Source organism: Rhinoderma darwinii, chromosome 2 (genome assembly GCF_050947455.1).
Source record: "Rhinoderma darwinii isolate aRhiDar2 chromosome 2, aRhiDar2.hap1, whole genome shotgun sequence".
Classification (NCBI taxonomy): Eukaryota; Metazoa; Chordata; class Amphibia; order Anura; family Rhinodermatidae; genus Rhinoderma; species Rhinoderma darwinii.
In genome coordinates, this window is record NC_134688.1 from 150584810 (window position 1) to 150603140 (window position 18331).

At 36.2% G+C, this 18331-nt stretch overlaps 1 long non-coding RNA gene across 1 annotated transcript in view; it reads right to left on the reverse strand.

Annotated features, from left to right (window-relative positions):
• LOC142742530 (uncharacterized) overlaps positions 1–18331 on the reverse strand; it is a 50651-nt gene that overhangs the window by 32165 nt on the left and 155 nt on the right. The window lies entirely within an intron of this gene.

Here is an 18331-nt window from a genome sequence, read left to right on the forward strand (position 1 = left end):
AATTTACTTCGCCTTTAAAACTACAGGCAAAATATGAGATGAGACATGTAATTAAATAAATAATAAGCTGATGTATTAAATAAGATAGAAGTATTTTAAATATACACTGTAGAAATAAAGAAAGAGATAGACAAATGCAGAGTCCTATAGTATGGAAATATATTACGGAACTATGGTTAAATAGAGATGAGCCAATGTGGTTGTGACGTGTTTCTTGTAGGGGTGAAAATTTGTCATTTTTGAACCTCCTGTTTTCTATCATTATTACTCATTATTCATTAATGGAACAGTTTTTATCACTTTTTCCCCCCTATTCATTTTTTTCCCAGAAAGCCAAAATTAGATAATGATTAAGCAAATTTCACACCATGTTCGTGGATTGCATTTTGCAGGACCATTTGTAATGGCCACACGAATCTATAACCGAGACATATACAACTGTATGTTTATACAGTTGCATATGTTTGCCATTGACTCCAATAAAAAAAGTTATATAGTATATAGTTGTTAAAAAAAAACTATAGTCAACTGTTGTAATACAGTTAAAGCAATGGTATCCCAACATATACTGGCCAAGCCTATTGCTATTAAGGTCTATGGAGACATTACCGGTATACATTGCAAGATCCAGGAGTATATGCCAACCATGCACCTCAAACATGGTGTGAACCTAGACCTACTGCATATTATTGTCGTTCTTGTTATTATTATTATTATTATTATTATTATTATTATTATTATTATTACAACCACCTAAAACTTTGAATTCTCCTTTATAAATCAAAACCAGTAGACTTATTTCCTCTGTGCCGTCCTTTAATTATATAGTAAGTTCAATAAAAGTTGACATTGTATTAAACTGTAGAGAGGAAATATTACAATGTTACCCTGATAGCTCTGAGTTTTCCCTGTGTGTTGTTAGAATGACATAAACCTTTCAGGTAGCTTGTTTCTTTATTTCTTGTGAGAATAGTCCCAAGGGAAGCCATTACTACAAAATATAACATAACAAATACAAAATACTTATTGCACATGAGGTATATTTGAAATATATATTTGGAATATGTCTTTAGAACTTGAGTTTACTGTTGTAAAATCATTTAAACTTTAAACCTTTCTGCAGTTTTTAGGACAAATAGATATTAATGTTAATGGAGATGGAGATGCAAGCAGAGTGCAAATGCAGATTTGACAAATATGCATTGTGACCGTATTTAAAAATACTAAAGATAGATAGATAGATAGATAGATAGATAGATAGATAGATAGACAGACAGACAGACAGACAGACAGACAGACAGACAGACAGACAGACAGACAGACAGACAGATAGATAGATAGATAGATAGATAGATAGATAGATAGATAGATAGATAGATAGATAGATAGATAGATAGATAGATAGATAGATAGATAGATAGATAGATAGATAGATTATGAGATAGATAGATTATGAGATAGATATATTATGAGATAGATAGATAGATTATGAGATAGATAGATAGATTATGAGATAGATAGATAGATAGATAGATAGATAGATAGATAGATAGATAGATAGATAGATAGATAGATAGATAGATAGATAGATAGATAGATAGATAGATAGATAGATAGATAGATAGATAGATTATGAGACAGAACCTCTATGGCCAGTGAATGACTGCAGTGGTCACATGTCCCTTTGGCGACATATCTTCGCTGCAGCAGGAAGTACAGACCAGTGGGGAATCGGGCAGTGTCAAGCACTGCAAGCAGCAGGGGATCCGGTAGGTGAGTATGGCTTGTTTTATGTTGGTACTATATTGTGAGCAGTTTAAAAAATTATTTTATTTGCAGCAGACAGTCCCTTTAATTCTGACATTTGTATCACTTATTATATTGATTTATCTGATTTTAAAATGTACTGTTATTCAGTAATTTAACCCTGTATATTTTTCAGATGTGATAACAGGTGCTACTTTTATGTTATTATAAGGACAAATCCTTCAGTGAGTTTCTTAATTTCCAACAAACTAAAATGATCATTGATGGAATATTCTTATGCTGTGTAGACCTAAAATATGTCATAAAACTCTTGCCGCAGAATAATTATGTGACTGTTTTACAAAAGTGCCCTCAATGCCTTTCTAAATTTGAGACTAAAAAATATCCACTACCAAAAAACCTACTCTACTTACCGACTTTAAGTAAAAGTGTATGAACATTATGTCTGGACCTTTACGGGTCAATGCACTTGCTGCCTCTGTAGTAAATAATAACCTCCGTACACTTTACTTCTGACCTGCTTGTTGTGATTTCAAACAGTACAAGAGTCATTGAGCAATGCTGGAAATCTTCTGATTGACTCAGACATATATTGTTATTGCATTGAATAAGATCTAGCCTAGTATTATACAGTATTAGAAGCCTAGAAGTTATTTATTATGTGCTAGATTAAAATAGTAATGCATTGTTACTTCAGCATTTTTTTAATCCATTTTGTTGTATACATTCTTTGAATATTTACTGTAGAAGTGCACATTGTTTGGATTTGATATTCAACCATAGCCAGTATTCCTTCAGTCATAGAATTTCTCTATATTTTCTGACTGGAAATGTCAGATAGCAGATATTCTGTTTAAGGCGTCATGTATACAGCAGATCCACGTTCACAGAGCCTGTACAGAGGCACATGAAATCTCTGTGGCTCCATACTTTGAAGCTGTAGGCACTTTATATTCCTCCTTATGGTGCCTCCATAAAGCACTGCATTGTAGAGCTGTATCCCAATAATACAGCCTCTTATGGAACGTTGAATATTTTTTTTCTGTTGGATTTCAAATTAAAAATTCATCTGTATAAAATCGGAGGCATCTGGAGATACAGCAGGACTACATAGAATTCTATAGGTGCCATACTATGGCTTCATACAACTTGGAGGTCGTATGGAACCATAATACGGTAAATGAACTCCAAATGTTGTATGTTATCTTTTTCTGATGTTTTTTTAAAAATCCAATCCACCCTTGTAAAGACAGAAAAACCTTTCATAGGCATCAACAAACTTTTATTTTGCTAGAATGTAAAAAAAAAATCCTTCAATAGTAAGTGACTTTAAGCATGCTTGGAATAGATTAAAAAAAATACATTGTCTGAGAAGGAAGATGATTCAAAACTAAAATAAAACCCACATACAAACAACAAAAACAACAAAAATAAATAAAAGCAAACATCTTGGTTTTTTTATTCACTAATTATTTCTATTACTTCTTTATTTCTCTTTTATAATGCCAATCTATCCTGCAGCATTATATAAAGATTATAGTCACTCACATTAGTCCCTGTCCCCAATAAGGCACCATTCATTCTTCCAATCTCAAGTACACATACACACTGGGGCCAATTTTATAGGAGGCTGGTAAACCTAATAGTATGTAGGAGGGAACCCTTTTTAAGTTCTTGGATGTATTTAAATGAAAATTGAAACAGATACATTCAGCCTTACATTTAAAATGATTGAGTAGATCAGAAAAATTACAATTTCTTATGAAAAAAATAGAAAGAGATGTGAAATGTGCAAAAGATAAAAGAAATTAAAATACTAACAGAACCTTAAAACATATAAATAATTGGTATGCAACCATAAAAATAATGTGCATTGATTAAAAATTCAGTATCACCAGCATATCCATTATTGGCATCCACAGGCCTGCCAAACACCTGGTGCTAATGCTTGACGTGGGAGAAAAATGTGCACATCCCATATATAGTGCTTAAAGGGAATGTATCACCTTCTTTTTATGTTTCTTTTTTTTACTATTTAATTAAAAAGAGATAGTGAAAATGTTTCTTTTTTTCTAATATGTTTTTATTTTTTGATTGTAGACTTTTTGTATTATATTTTGTATACATCTTAACAGCATTCCGTTATATGCTTTACGGCAGCCACATGGACCATAGGACACAATAGTCTGGAGCTAACCCATTGAATTCTATGGGAGTGTTTTCTAGGCAGGCTCTGTGACCTGTTCAGAAGTCATTGTGTAGGAAGAAATAGGAGGGGAGCTGTGTCCATCACCTATTGTCAATGGTGGATCTTGTGTTATCTATATAGAGGTGCTACCTTTTATTGTAATCCTATGTGTAATAAAAATGAGATGATTGCTGAGAAATTATCTCTACAGAACGGGATGTGTCAGTCTATTATGAGACTCAGTGGTCAAAGTAAAAATTGTAGAAATGGAAAACAAACAGCATAAAAAATTCTTAAAAAACGTGTTCAACATAAAACATTTATTTAAAAAATAAATAATTTTCTGATGACATTCCCTTTAAGAGCCACAGTGATTGGATAGGCTATCATTGACGGAACCTTTGTGAAAGAATAACTCATGTAAAATTTATCACCAGAGTAATTATGCTGGAATACTGTGGCTTTTTTTATGAAACAGAATATAATATTGATAATTGCTCTTTTTTTTTCCTTGTAGGTGAATGATAAGTATGATTCAAAGGTGATTCATAAAGATGATACCGAAGTTATCCAGCAAGCAATAGATGTCTATGCATAGAAAAATGGTTTCACCTAATAATGAATGTAAGATAAATGTGTGTTTACACCATAGATAATTATATGGTAACATTTTGCTCTATACTTATTTATACTCTTGCATATCACATAATCTCTTTTTAACTAAAATTTTACTAATAGTTTAGGATCCAATATTTCAGCCAAACCAATAACCTCCAAGCTAAGCTAGCAGTCCCACAGGATAGGGGATACATGTGTGATCGCTGGCAGCGATAAGGAGACCAGGGGAACCGAAAGCCCCTCAAGTTCTCCATGACTAACCTCAGACTTCCGGTGTCTGCGCAGTTCAATAAAAATGAAAGGTGCGCTGGTCACACAAGTCCAAGGTTTGTCATGGAGAACTTCGGGGGACTTTCGGTACCCCATTCTCCTTATCGCTGGGCGTCCCAGCGATCACACATGTATCCCCTATCCTGTGGATAGGGGATGCATGTCTTTTGTAGGAACAACCCCTTCAGTGGCATCACGCTGTAGCAGCCATAGCGGCTGCTAGCGGAGCCTCCGGCCATGGGGGGGCCGTGCCGGCGGGTGGCACGGGCCCCCTCATGCTGCAGGCCCCATAGCAGCCGCTACGGCTGCTATAGCGGTAGTTACGCCACTGGTCACAAGACCAACAGACAGAGAGACTGTGGACCTATTTGAGAGTCGAGTCTAATGGAATATCCATTTTTCAACCTTAAAGAGATTCTGTAAACAGTTTATTAATACCTTATCTCCTAACTAATCTAATATGCGCTGTCATGCTGAGAACTCTAGTGTCGTTTTTTTTTTGTTTTTTTAAAACGTTTATTATTTGCAAAGTTATTTGCATTTTTCTAAATATGCTAATTTGCCTATACTTGCCAAATTGGAGGTTACTCTTTATTTTCACTCTGGGCGGTGCAATGTTTTCTATATGACACTGTCCAATCAGCGTCATATAGTTCTCCTCTTCCTTGCCCAGCAACACAGTGTGATCATATAGTGTACAGCTTTTATTCCCGAATGTGTTTTCAACTGGTGATATCTCTGGTTGTTTCGCAGCTGCGATCCAGGTGGCATATGACAGATAAGAATCGCATCTTTCATATGCCACCAGAACCACCGTTCTAGGTGGTCCACAGCCGGAGATATGGCTATTTGAAGTGATCCCTCCATCCTCAGTCTCTCACACTGTATGTGAACCAGCTTTATGTTGATAGGACAGCTCCACCTCGCTGGTTTGACACCCACTTGCCTAGTATAGCCTCATTTGCATATTTAGAAAAAACTCTCATAACTTTTAAAATAATAAACTCCTTGGGACACAATTCTCACTAACATTATCAGTGTGACAGCGCCTATCAGATTAGCTAGGAAATTGGGCATTACTAAACTAGTGACAGATCTTCTTTAACCCCTTCATGGAGTTGTGCACATCCCAAGAGAGAATCCTCAGGTCGCTATCTTGAAATATTCACCATTAGCAGCAGCTGACTTTTGTAGACAGGCTTGAAAATAGTGGCAAAGTACTCAAACAAAAGACAGAAGCATAGTCGTGTTTGAGCTGAGATCAGGGCTAGTGGAGTTCTAGCACCACGAGTAACCAAACAAAGGGTCACGGTAGGCTGCAAACAGTAGCAAGGTTAGAAATTAAGCCAAATCAAACCAGAGAAATGTAGTACAAAGAGTACCTTAGAGTAATGTTAACAAAGGGACCGATTCCTCAGGTGCAGGAAGGAGTCACAAGAAGGCTTAAATATACAGGGATGCTCAACTTTAGGATGAGCACTATTTGAATGTGCCTTGCATATTTGGCCAACCCTTAAAGAGGCCAATCGAATTTCACACACATCACAGCCATGCAGAAAAGGATGGGACATCAGCCGTGGGGATTGGATAAACACCTGGAATCCTATTATTATGGACTTCTCAGTTGAATTCTAATTAAATTGACCTTAAAGACTTCCCTTACAGTTAAAATACAGTATATGTTGGACAAACTTTAATTCGACTGACAGCTATTCCTTCCTAGCACCCCATACAAATGCACGCATGTGTATTCAATGGCGAACAGGGAATAAGTCACTGCCAGACAATTCTGATAGTGGCATATTTCCTGCGGGAACAAATGATCGGCATGACTGAGAAAGTCAGAACACCCCCATACACATCAGATAGTCAACATGTTCAAACAACTCTCATCTGATGTGTATTGGCACCTTTAGGAACAGGATAGTGTTACGTGGAGTTATCATTCAATTTTATATATATATATATATATATATATATATATATATATACATATGTATATATATATATATATATATATATATATATATATATATATATATATATACATTACCGTTCAAAAGTTTGGGGTCACCCAGACAATTTTGTGTTTTCCATGAAAACTCACACTTATATTTATCAAATGAGTTGCAAAATGACTTGAGAATATAGTCAAGACAATGACAAGGTTAGAAATAATGATTTTTATTTTAAATAATAATTTTCTCCTTCAAACTTTGCTTTCGTCAAAGAATGCTCCATTTGCAGCAATTACAGCCCTTTGGCATTCTAGCTGTTAATTTGCTGAGGTAATCGGGAGAAATTTCACACCATGCTTCCAGAAGCCCCTCCCACAAGTTGGATTGGCTTGATGGGCACTTCTTGCGTACCATACGGTCAAGCTGCTCCCACAACAGCTCTATGGGGTTGAGATCTGGTGACTGCGCTGGCCACTACATTACAGATAGAATACCAGCTGCCTGCTTCTTCCCTAAATAGTTCTTGCATAATTTGGAGGTGTGCTTTGGGTCATTGTCCTGTTGTAGGATGAAATTGGCTCCAATCAAGCGCTGTCCACAGGGTATGGCATGGCGTTGCAAAATGGAGTGATAGCCTTCCTTATTCAAAATCCCTTTTACCTTGTACAAATCTCCCACTTTACCAGCACCAAAGCAACCCCAGACCCTCACATTACCTACACCATGCTTGACAGATGGCGTCAGGCACTCTTCCAGCATCTTTTCAGTTGTTCTCCGTCTCACAAATGTTCTTCTGTGTGATCCAAACACCTCAGACTTGGATTCGTCTGTCCATAACACTTTTTTCCAATCTTCCTCTGTCCAATGTCTATGTGCTTTTGCCCATATTAATCTTTTACTTTTATTAGCCAGTCTCAGATATGGCTTTTTCTTTGCCACTCTGCCCTGAAGGCCAGCATCCCGGAGTCGCCTCTTCACTGTAGACGTTGACACTGGCGTTTTGCGGGTACTATTTAATGAAGCTGCCAGTTGAGGACCTGTGAGGCGTCTATTTCTCAAACTAGAGACTCTAATGTACTTGTCTTGTTGCTCAGTTGTGCAGTGGGCCTCCCACTTCTCTTTCTACTCTGGTTAGAGCCTGTTTGTGCTGTCCTCTGAAGGGAGTAGTACACACCGTTGTAGGAAATCTTAAATTTCTTGGCAATTTCTCGCATGGAATAGCCTTCATTTCTAAGAACAAGAATAGACTGTCGAGTTTCACATGAAAGCTCTCTTTTTCTAGCCATTTTGAGAGTTTAAACGAACCCACAAATGTAATGCTCCAGATTCTCAACTAGCTCAAAGGAAGGTCAGTTGTATAGCTCCTCTAAACAGCAAAACTGTTTACAGCGGTGCTAACATAATTGCACAAGGGTTTTCAAGTGTTTTCTAATCGTCCATGAGCCTTCTAACACAGTTAGCAAACACAATGTACCATTAGAACACTGGAGTGATGGTTGCTGGAAATGGGCCTATATACACCTATGTAGATATTGCATTAAAAACCAGACGTTTGCAGCTAGAATAGTCATTTAGCACATTAACAATGTATAGAGTGTATTTCTGATTAATTTAATGTTATCTTCATTGAAAAAAACTGGGCTTTTCTTTCAAAAATAAGGAAATTTCTAAGTGACCCTAAACTTTTGAACGGTAGTGTGTATATATATATCGTTTTAGGTTATATTTCTATTCAGTGAATTTCAGTCCTCAAGTACTTCCAACAGGTCATATTTTCAGGATTTCCTTAATAGCAAATGTAATATTTTTGACTCATTTGTTTGATTTGGTCTACTTTTAGGAATTGTGTTAAAATTTGATGTAGTTTTAGGTCAAATGAATGCAGGAATATAGAAAATTCTGAATGGTTCACAAACTTTCAAGCACCACTGTAGGGCAATATACACATATTTGGTATTGCTATACACAGGAGAGGAAAATAATTATATTGTGGTATAATGTTTTTTGTTTAAAGTAATTATATTAATATTTAAAAAGACATTTACATTTTTGTCTTATATTTACCAATTTTACACTATATAAAACTAAAGAAATTAAAAGTTACTGGTTCTGTTTTTTGTACCATATTAAAACCCCACATGTGCCACAAAAAAAAAGATAAAATATTCAGCCAAAGTATAAAACCAAAAAAAAAATTCTCCCTTAGAATGTGTAATTTCAAAAGGTGTAATTTTGCTGTTGGCAATCGGGTATCTGAAAGCCTTGGTCCTAAAAGGGGATCTATTGCAGTCCAGAACTCTAGTAACCTCGCCACCAAGAAGCCTGAGCTTTGCACTATATAGTCTCCATCCCCCAAGCTGCCTAAAAAGTAGTGCTAACTACTTTTCCCTTACAGCCTTCTTGGGTCCAAACAAATAAATTCCCGACATGGTCCTAAATTCCTTCTCCCCTGTCCCCAACCAATGTAATTGCAGCATTTCTCCAGCATCCAATATCTAGCAATGTCATATAACAAAGGATCCCTCCGAAATTCTGATCACTCGGAGAGGCAATAAGAGGAATGGTGCATGCGTGTCCGCTGCTGTCTGCTTAGAAAGGTGGATGCAGAGTTAGATGGTGACTAGAAAAGATGGGGGCGCTATAATTGAATTGATTGTATCTTTGGAAAGATTAGTTATTGTATTTATATTGAGAAATTATTCTAAATTACCTGTTCCTTTGCTTTTATATAAAATTTTTGTGCGATATCCCCTTTTATAGCTTCACAAAAATAGAAGCAGCACCACGTAAAATATGTATATGTGTATACTTTCCAGGTATCGGCTGCTGTCACAGAATAGGCATATTTCAAATAGCTAAAATGTCATGCTCTATCATATTACAGAACTTAAAGAGGCTCTGTCACCAGATTCTCAAATCCCTATCTCCTATTGCATGTGATCGGCGCTGCAATGTAGATAACAGCAACGTGTTTTTTTTAAAAAACGTTCATTTTTGGCCAAGTTATGAGCTATTTTATATATATGCAAATGAGGTTTGAAATGGACAACTGGGCGTTTTTTTTTTCGTTATGTCCAACTGGGCGTGTATTGTGTTTTTAACTGGGCGTGTTTACGTGTATGACGCTGACCAATCAGTGACCAGTCAGCGTCATACACTCATCTCCATTGATTTACACAGCAGCGATGTGCAGCCACATAAACAGAGAAAAAAAACGCCCAGTTGTCCATTTCAAACCTCATTTGCATATATATATAAAATAGCTCATAACTTGGCCAAAAATGAACGTTTTTAAAAAAAAAAAACGTTACTGTTATCTACATTGCAGCGCCGATCACATGCAATAGGAGATAGGGATTTGAGAATCTGGAGACAGAGCCTCTTTAAGTGTAAAAAAAATATTGTACTTATTTAAGTAGACCGTGTACAGTATGTTCACATTGCTGTGTAGAAAACATATATTGTCAATGTTTCTATAAATCAATAAAACCTGAAGTCCTGGCACATATATGACTGATTTAATTAATTTGCTAAATGTTTGTCACATTTTGCTTATGTATGTATTTATTTATTTATGTTACTGAATGATTTTAAATAATGAAATAAATGAAATACTTAAATTTTCATTGTATTTCTAGCTTTGTGAATCAAGTTATATTTGCCAATGAAAGATCCGTGTTACCTTTTCCGTAACTCCCATAGAAGTGAATGTTAAAAGTTGCATATATGCGAAGCCTCTATTCATTCTCCACCTGGACACGGCGGATGCCTCACCAGGGGGGACGGGGGGGTCAGGATTCAATGTTCTCGAGATAGGTGTGGGTTCCTGAGCTGGGACCCGCATGTATCAGACATTTAGGGCATGTTCACACGTGGCGGAATTGCTGTGGAATTCCGCTGCGGACAGTACGCAGTGGAATTCTCCAGCGGCCGTTTTTTACATTTGTTTCAATACATTTTTAGGCAAGTTAGTTCAGACATTGCGGAAAACTCCGCTGCGGACCATAGGCTGTGGTGCGGAACTTTCCCTCCGCAGCATGCACTGTCTGTTGCGGAGAAGCAGCGGAATTTCACTGCGGATTTCAGCCTTTGCAATGCAAAAACTGAAGTCAAATATGCAAATGTTGGTGCAGATTCGTTGTGTAATTGCCCCAAATCTGCACCAACATTTGCAGCGGAAAAACTCTGCCACGTGTGAACATGCCCTTATGGTTTATCCTGTGAATATGTCATAAATATTTTAGAATATATAGAAATAACCCTTTAATGTGGTTTTTTGATGGTTCCATATTTTTTTTGCAAAAAACAAAAAAAGCAAAATGCTAGGTCTTTGGGTCCTGAAAATAGAACCAGAGCCCCAAAAAAATGAATTATAATATCGATGCTAACTGATATAATGTTCTACGTAAATTGTCTAACTGGTTCGGATCAATTGCAAACAAAGTAATTAAATAAATATATATATATAATGTAAATTATTTAGCAGTGTACTGCCCTATATTTTTTATTTTGCTGTATGTATTTTCAATTTGGTTTTCCAAAATGATGATTTGTGTAGGCATTTTACTGATTGTAAATCAGAGATATCAATAAAATAATACTCATTTAATCACAAATAAATTTTGTAGACATAAGATAGATAGATAGATAGATAGATAGATAGATAGATAGATAGATAGATAGATAGATAGATAGATAGATAGATAGATAGATAGATAGATAGATAGATAGATAGATATTTTTCCAAAATCAGGCAGCACTCCAGAAGTGTAGCAAAAATAGAAAATGTGCTTTATTCCATCCGTTAAAAATTGCAACGTTTCAGCTCTTCAATAGAGCCTTGAGCTTGAGAAAGGATCTATTGAAGAGCTGAAACGGTGCAATTTTTGACGGATGGAATAAAGCACATTTTCTATTTTTGCTACACTTCTGGAGTGCTGCCTGATTTTTGAAAAATATATATTTTAGGTGACCTTGGTCGTGTCCCTGGGGGCTTGCACCCTCATCTTTATGATCTTTTGACTGTGCGGTTAACATTTTCTTGTTTCGATAGATAGATGATAGATAGATAGATAGATAGATAGATAGATAGATAGATAGATAGATAGATAGATAGATAGATAGATAGATAGATAGATAGATAGATAGATAGATAGATAGATAGATAGATAGATAGATAGATAGATAGATAGATGATAGATAAACAAATATATCTAGCAGCACCGGTGTATGGTGGGTGCAAATCCTCAGGAACAGACCACGCTCCAAACTTGATAATATTCAAAAAATAGGCAGCACTCCGCAGTAAATGTGAAAATAGGGTACTTTTATTGCCCCCTGTGCAACGTTTCAGCTCTGTCCTCTAGAGCCTTTCTCAAGCAAATAACATGTGATACATTCCAAGTATATAACATAGTAACAATCAAGTGTGTGAATCAAACATAATCAGAGAAAAAGTATATAACAGCATCACAAAAATAGCGTAATAAATAACATAGTGACAAAAAAATGGTGACAGCACACTGCGAACACCAATGCAACCTAAACCACTAAATATAAATAAATATGCATTACTGCTAAATCTACTTATAATAGGGAGGTTCTTAGTGCACATTTTGATCAAAAAGTGTTTGCCCACGTGCCACGACAAGGCGACCTTTGTGAGGTGGGGACCTACTCTGCACATACACCCAGAACTGGGACTAAGCCTACATATATATCTGAGGATGTTATGAGCCAGCATTAAACTAATTAAAATCACCCAGGGCAGTATGGGAGGAGTGCAAGAACAAAAAATGGAGGCAGTCACTAACCCCACATATATGGATTACATAAACACCACAAAAGTTTGAATAGCACATTCCAACAAATAGATATAAAATGTGTATGCAGGTGCAAGAACACCTGTGACTGCAAATATACAGCAGACAAAAAAATGGCGACAGCACACTGCGAACACCAATGTCACCTAAACCAGTAAATATAAATAAATATGCATTACTGCTAAATCTTATAATAGGGAGGTTCTTAGTGCACACTTTAATCAAAAAGTGTTTGCCCACCTGCCACGACAAGCCGACCTCTGGAAGGCTTATTATTATATGTAGGCTTAGTCCCAATTCTGGGTGTATGTGCAGAGTAGGTCCCCACCTATCAGAGGTCCGCTTGTCGTGTCATTTGTGCAAACACTTTTTGATCAAAATGTGCACTAAGAACCTCCCTATTGTACGTAGATTTAGCAGTAATGCATACTTATTTATATTTGAGGCTTAGGTGGCATTGGTGTTCACAGTGTGCTGTCACCATTTTTTGTCTGCTGTATATTTGCAGTCACAGGTGTTCTTGCACCTGCATACACAATTTATATAATTTTGTTGGAATGTGCTGTTCAAACTTTTAGATAGATAGATAGATAGATAGATAGATAGATAGATAGATAGATAGAGTCACGTTGGGTATGTGGATTCACTGGGCCGTACCGCCTTGCCGTTATTGCAGCTGGCCAACAGGACACAGGTCACAGTCTATAGTTCATATAGTGTACCTGTGATAGCACAGACAGTAGCAAGACAGGCTCGGCTGGGACTAGGCAGCAGGCAGGCGCCAGGCGTGGTGTAGCAGGACAAGCGTGTAACAGAGTTCAGCACGACTTTAGCTCAACACGGCACTTGACCAGGATTGAACGGGATACAGGTTACAGGTAGCAGGAACGGGGAACACTGGGAACTGGAAAATACTTAGGAGACCATTTGCATAGACATACTAGGATAACGACAACAAGGCTCAGGTGAGGCTGGAAGGGGCAGAACCCTTCTTATATTACAGGGTGCTCATGGGCTAATTTGGCACTTAACTCACACATGTGTGCGCTCTGGCTCAAGGCTGGACTGAGCTTGCGAGCGCACCCTAGTGGTCACTGTGGAAGACATCTCTGGAGAGTAGGGCGACTTGATGGAAGGAGTTTGTGGTCAGCGACCATGGACATTACAGATAGATAGATAGATAGATAGATAGATAGATAGATAGATAGATAGATAGATAGATAGATAGATAGATAGATAGATAGATAGATAGATAGATAGATAGATAGATAGATAGATAGATAGATAGATAGATAGATAGATAGACTGGCTCCTTAAAGGAAACTTCTATATAAGGGCACTGCCACAAAAAAAAGGTTCATTCTGCAGTCCTTAAAATGCATTACTGGCTCAATGACAAATACTACAGGAATCAATATGCAATCAATACTTCTTTTTCTGGTATTACATGAAGCATGATTCTATAAAAAGCACAATCCAGTGCAGCTCTGATACATACAAAGTGGGTCTGTCCTGTTATTCTATCTCACTTATCTCTTGAGTGATTCTAGATGTTTGAGGATAACAGAGAGACACCAGAATCTGCTTGAAGTCACACCTCTGCATACTTGAGGGAAACACAGCAGTCCTGTATTGCTGCACACTGTAATAAGATGTTTACACCTGATCAGAAATGAGATCTCTAGAGCATTCCCTGGATTGTTTTATCTGTATGCCTTCACTTCTGAATTTCTGACTACATACATGTTGGACAGTGGAATTCATTAGTTACAAATGGACAGAATTTTTAATGACTTCACTTTTGTGTTAGAAACTGTTCAGGAGTTTGTTCAATCATCAGGCAACCTGAATTTTTTGGCCATTGTGAACTTCTATATAGCAGCTTCCATTCTGGGACCTATAGTTCAACAAAGCTTGGAAACCACTTTCTTCTGTAGCGTGGGTTATAATCTTGTGGACTTTTCTGGATGTAACTAGTATTAATTGAACTACATACAATTTTTTCATAGGTATTCTGAGCTCCAAATGCAAGGTGGAAACAACATCTGCCTTGATCTATTATGACATCTATAGTGACCCCTGCATCTTTCTATCCAGAATATTAAATCTACATTATACACTATTTATTAGGGTACCCAAGAAAAAAATTATCCAAAAACAGAAATAAAAGTAAAATACATATTTTAAATAATACAACAAAAAAAATCTCAGATTTGCTGTTATAAACATTACCAAGTTTATTTTCAATTTATATCAGTAAAAATAATTCCATATCTAAATGTTTTGTCCTAAATGCAGCATTTGCAATTTAATTATAGGGTATTTAAAATAGACATTTCCATCTAAAATCCAATCAGGAATCAACACTTTACCTGGAGGCATTAAATTATCATCTTGATTTTGCATTTGTAAACTGGCAGGGAAAAGTGTGACTTCTGGATACTAAGAGGTCAAGTGCGACTGCTCAAATATTTTTCTTACAAAATGATGGATTTATTAGACAAATAAGGAGTCCGGCTGAAGCAAAACCCCTAGTGATTGAATTCTGACGTTAAGTCAACAACAACTTCAACTACATCACTGCTCCAAGATTTAGTCATGATGGTAGAGATTACTGAACAAATAAGAGCCCGAAATGAATACAAATTTCCTCTGATCTGCCCCTGGCGCCTTCCTTCTGACATTCTCTTCCATATGCTACCCCTATTCATATTGTATTCTAATTAAGAGATGGGCCTCATTTCTCAAGTAGTTAGACTGCAATTTTCATCACAACTCCTTTATTGTCAAAATCCACTTATAGTATTATCACACCAACAATATATGCTTTAATATACTAAATAGATAGATAGATAGATAGATAGATAGATAGATAGATAGATAGATAGATAGATAGATAGATAGATAGATAGATAGATAGATAGATAGATAGATAGATACTGATTTACCTGTAATGGACAAGCTGCTAGGCTGTATTGATAATAGTGGAGCTGTCCTCTGCTGCCTGGTGCTGAACTGTCTCCTGAGCCAAGGAGTACATGCTGCTCTGTGCCTCGTCTCTTCTCCACCATAGTAAAGTGCTCATGTTATAATTCTTAGCTTACTTTATATTCACATGTTATCTGTCACTTACAAGCGGTGTGACCGATGTAAAGGGAAAAGTCAGCATCACTACCCGCTCAAGGATACTCATTTTTGACAGAAGTGACAGTATTTTGTTCACGTTGAAGTAAATAGAGGATACCCAGCTTTTATGTTTTGTTACTTTGTATATACTTTCTATAAGTCACTCATACTATTATCACCTGACATATTATGTACATTCATTACTCTAAATAGAAACAATTTAACATGACTGACTCCATCCCAAATATTACATTCCCGGTTTTTATTTTTATTTACATTTTATAAAATGTAATACATCTATTTACTGATATCAGTCCTTTTATATTATTATTATTATTATTATTATTATTATTATTATTATTATTATTATTCTGGTATCCCGTTTGCTGTGCATGTTCCAGCTGAGACTGTATGGGACACATATAAATCTAATCTAAATCTCCAGTCACCGGGCTCTAGTAACTGGTTGTCTTTTAGAAGACCAATAGAAGACATGAGCTTGTCCTGTCAGGCCTCCACGCATCATCTGCCTTGAAAGCAATTTGATTTTATTTACATCCATATGCTGCTTTAATTACTGTGTTGATGAATAGCCTGAAGGAACTGAGTTACTAACCACAAGCGACAGAAATACAGGAGGAAGGATCAAATGAAATCTTGCTTTGCGACTTCTCAAAATATGATACCACCCACCACCTCATCTGCAGTAAGAAATGTGGAAAAACTACATTATATTCTGCAACACTGTCACATCTTATTTATTTTATACACATATTCATAGGATTTCACATACAATTTACACAGCATCAGATTATTACAGGGACCCATCTGAAGTCCATATAATCTACTCATCTAGTGCAGTTAGGGGCAGTCTATTGTTTCCTGTTATCAGCCTGTTGTTCACTACTTTACATCACATATCTCCAATTCCTAAATCCTCCAAAACATTTTCAGAAATTTTTGTGAATGATATCAGCAGCTTTACTGTTACATCTAGTTTTTTAACAAAATCCTTCCCTGATGACAACTGATGACTATTTCTGCTAATGCTAACGGTTGTCATGGTTGTGGTAATTCACTACAGTAGTGATCATATATGTATGACAAGTTGTCATTTTCTTGTAGATCCAAACAATATTATTATAATATAAATGCATAATGTCTCATTTGTGAATTTTGTCTCATTATATAAACGTACATGAGTAATACTTGAACCTCTATATTTGTGTTGTGCATTTAAAAGGTAGAAAATACAGTATGTGGGGGACTTTTTTTGTTATGATTAATAGATCCATGTGGCTAACGGTCTGACATATGGTGTGCGAAGCAGCTTGAGATGCTACCTAAGGCATCCCCTACGGCCATTAACATATTAGAGGCTTATGTGCAGTCAGACAGTCAGACTTCATCTAGAGCCCAACGTAGAGAGAGCTTGCAACCCAGAGCTGTTTGATATAGGCTTTCAATAATGCATCACTCCTCAATTTTAAGGGAGAAGAAGCTTGTTGTGCTGGGGAAATGGTAGAGTCCTAGCAAAGTTCAGTGACAAAGCTGCTTCTCTTCATAAACACACAGGGAAAAACACTTTATGACAAACATGCGCCACAATGCGTTTTATTTACGTTTACATTGCATCCGTCTTTTATTTATCCATTAACAAATAAAGAGGTAGCAAAGCTGAGTTTGTCATTAGGTACTAATCATTTTATCGTTTTCCATATGGCTGCAGAGAGTACAAAAGAGTTATCACAATGAACAGAAGAAACAGTTCACTGACAAATTCTGCTCTGATATATATATATATATATATATATATATATATATATATATATATATATATATATATATATATATATATATATATATATATATATATACACACACAATTTCGATATCAATAGATTATGTTTATTAATAAACATGGAAGTATAAAGAAAAGACCAACTAAATCTTGTAACCTTTACCCTAGTAAGTTTTTTTATTGTGGGCATTATTAACAACCCGGTCACCTCTCCATGATCTAGGCTGGTACCATTTAACACTATTAAGCAGGTGGAGAGCTCGCCCTGTGATGTGGGTATAATAGTGTTAATAAGGCGCTTTGATGGGCTGTTGTTTTCAGAGAGAATGCCTTTAGGCAGATGGGATGAGACACATGAGTGCAAGTGAAATTGCCATAATCTCTCCAGAACAAGGAAAGTGTTTTATACTCAATCTGGCATTAAATCTAATCCAGAAATCTACTAGCTCTAAATGGAATAACAGAATAAAAATAAAATAGCGTTTTCTGCAATTCGCCTCTCCAATAAATAGAAATAGTTTCAATAAAGCGATATATTTCATAAATATCTTTGTAAATTGCAACGATCTGAGCGCAATCGTACAAATAAAATAAACGGAGAAGAACGAGAAGAATGTCATTGTAGAGTAAACACGTTTCCTATCCAGCCTCTTGCCGCTGCATATAATGCGCCTTTAATAAAGTCGCATAGGTGAAGGGAATTAACATAAATCATTATTAGTTATTAGGATTTTCTGTAAATGACTGTGTGGATAAAGAGGGAGAGAGCAGCTACAAAGCC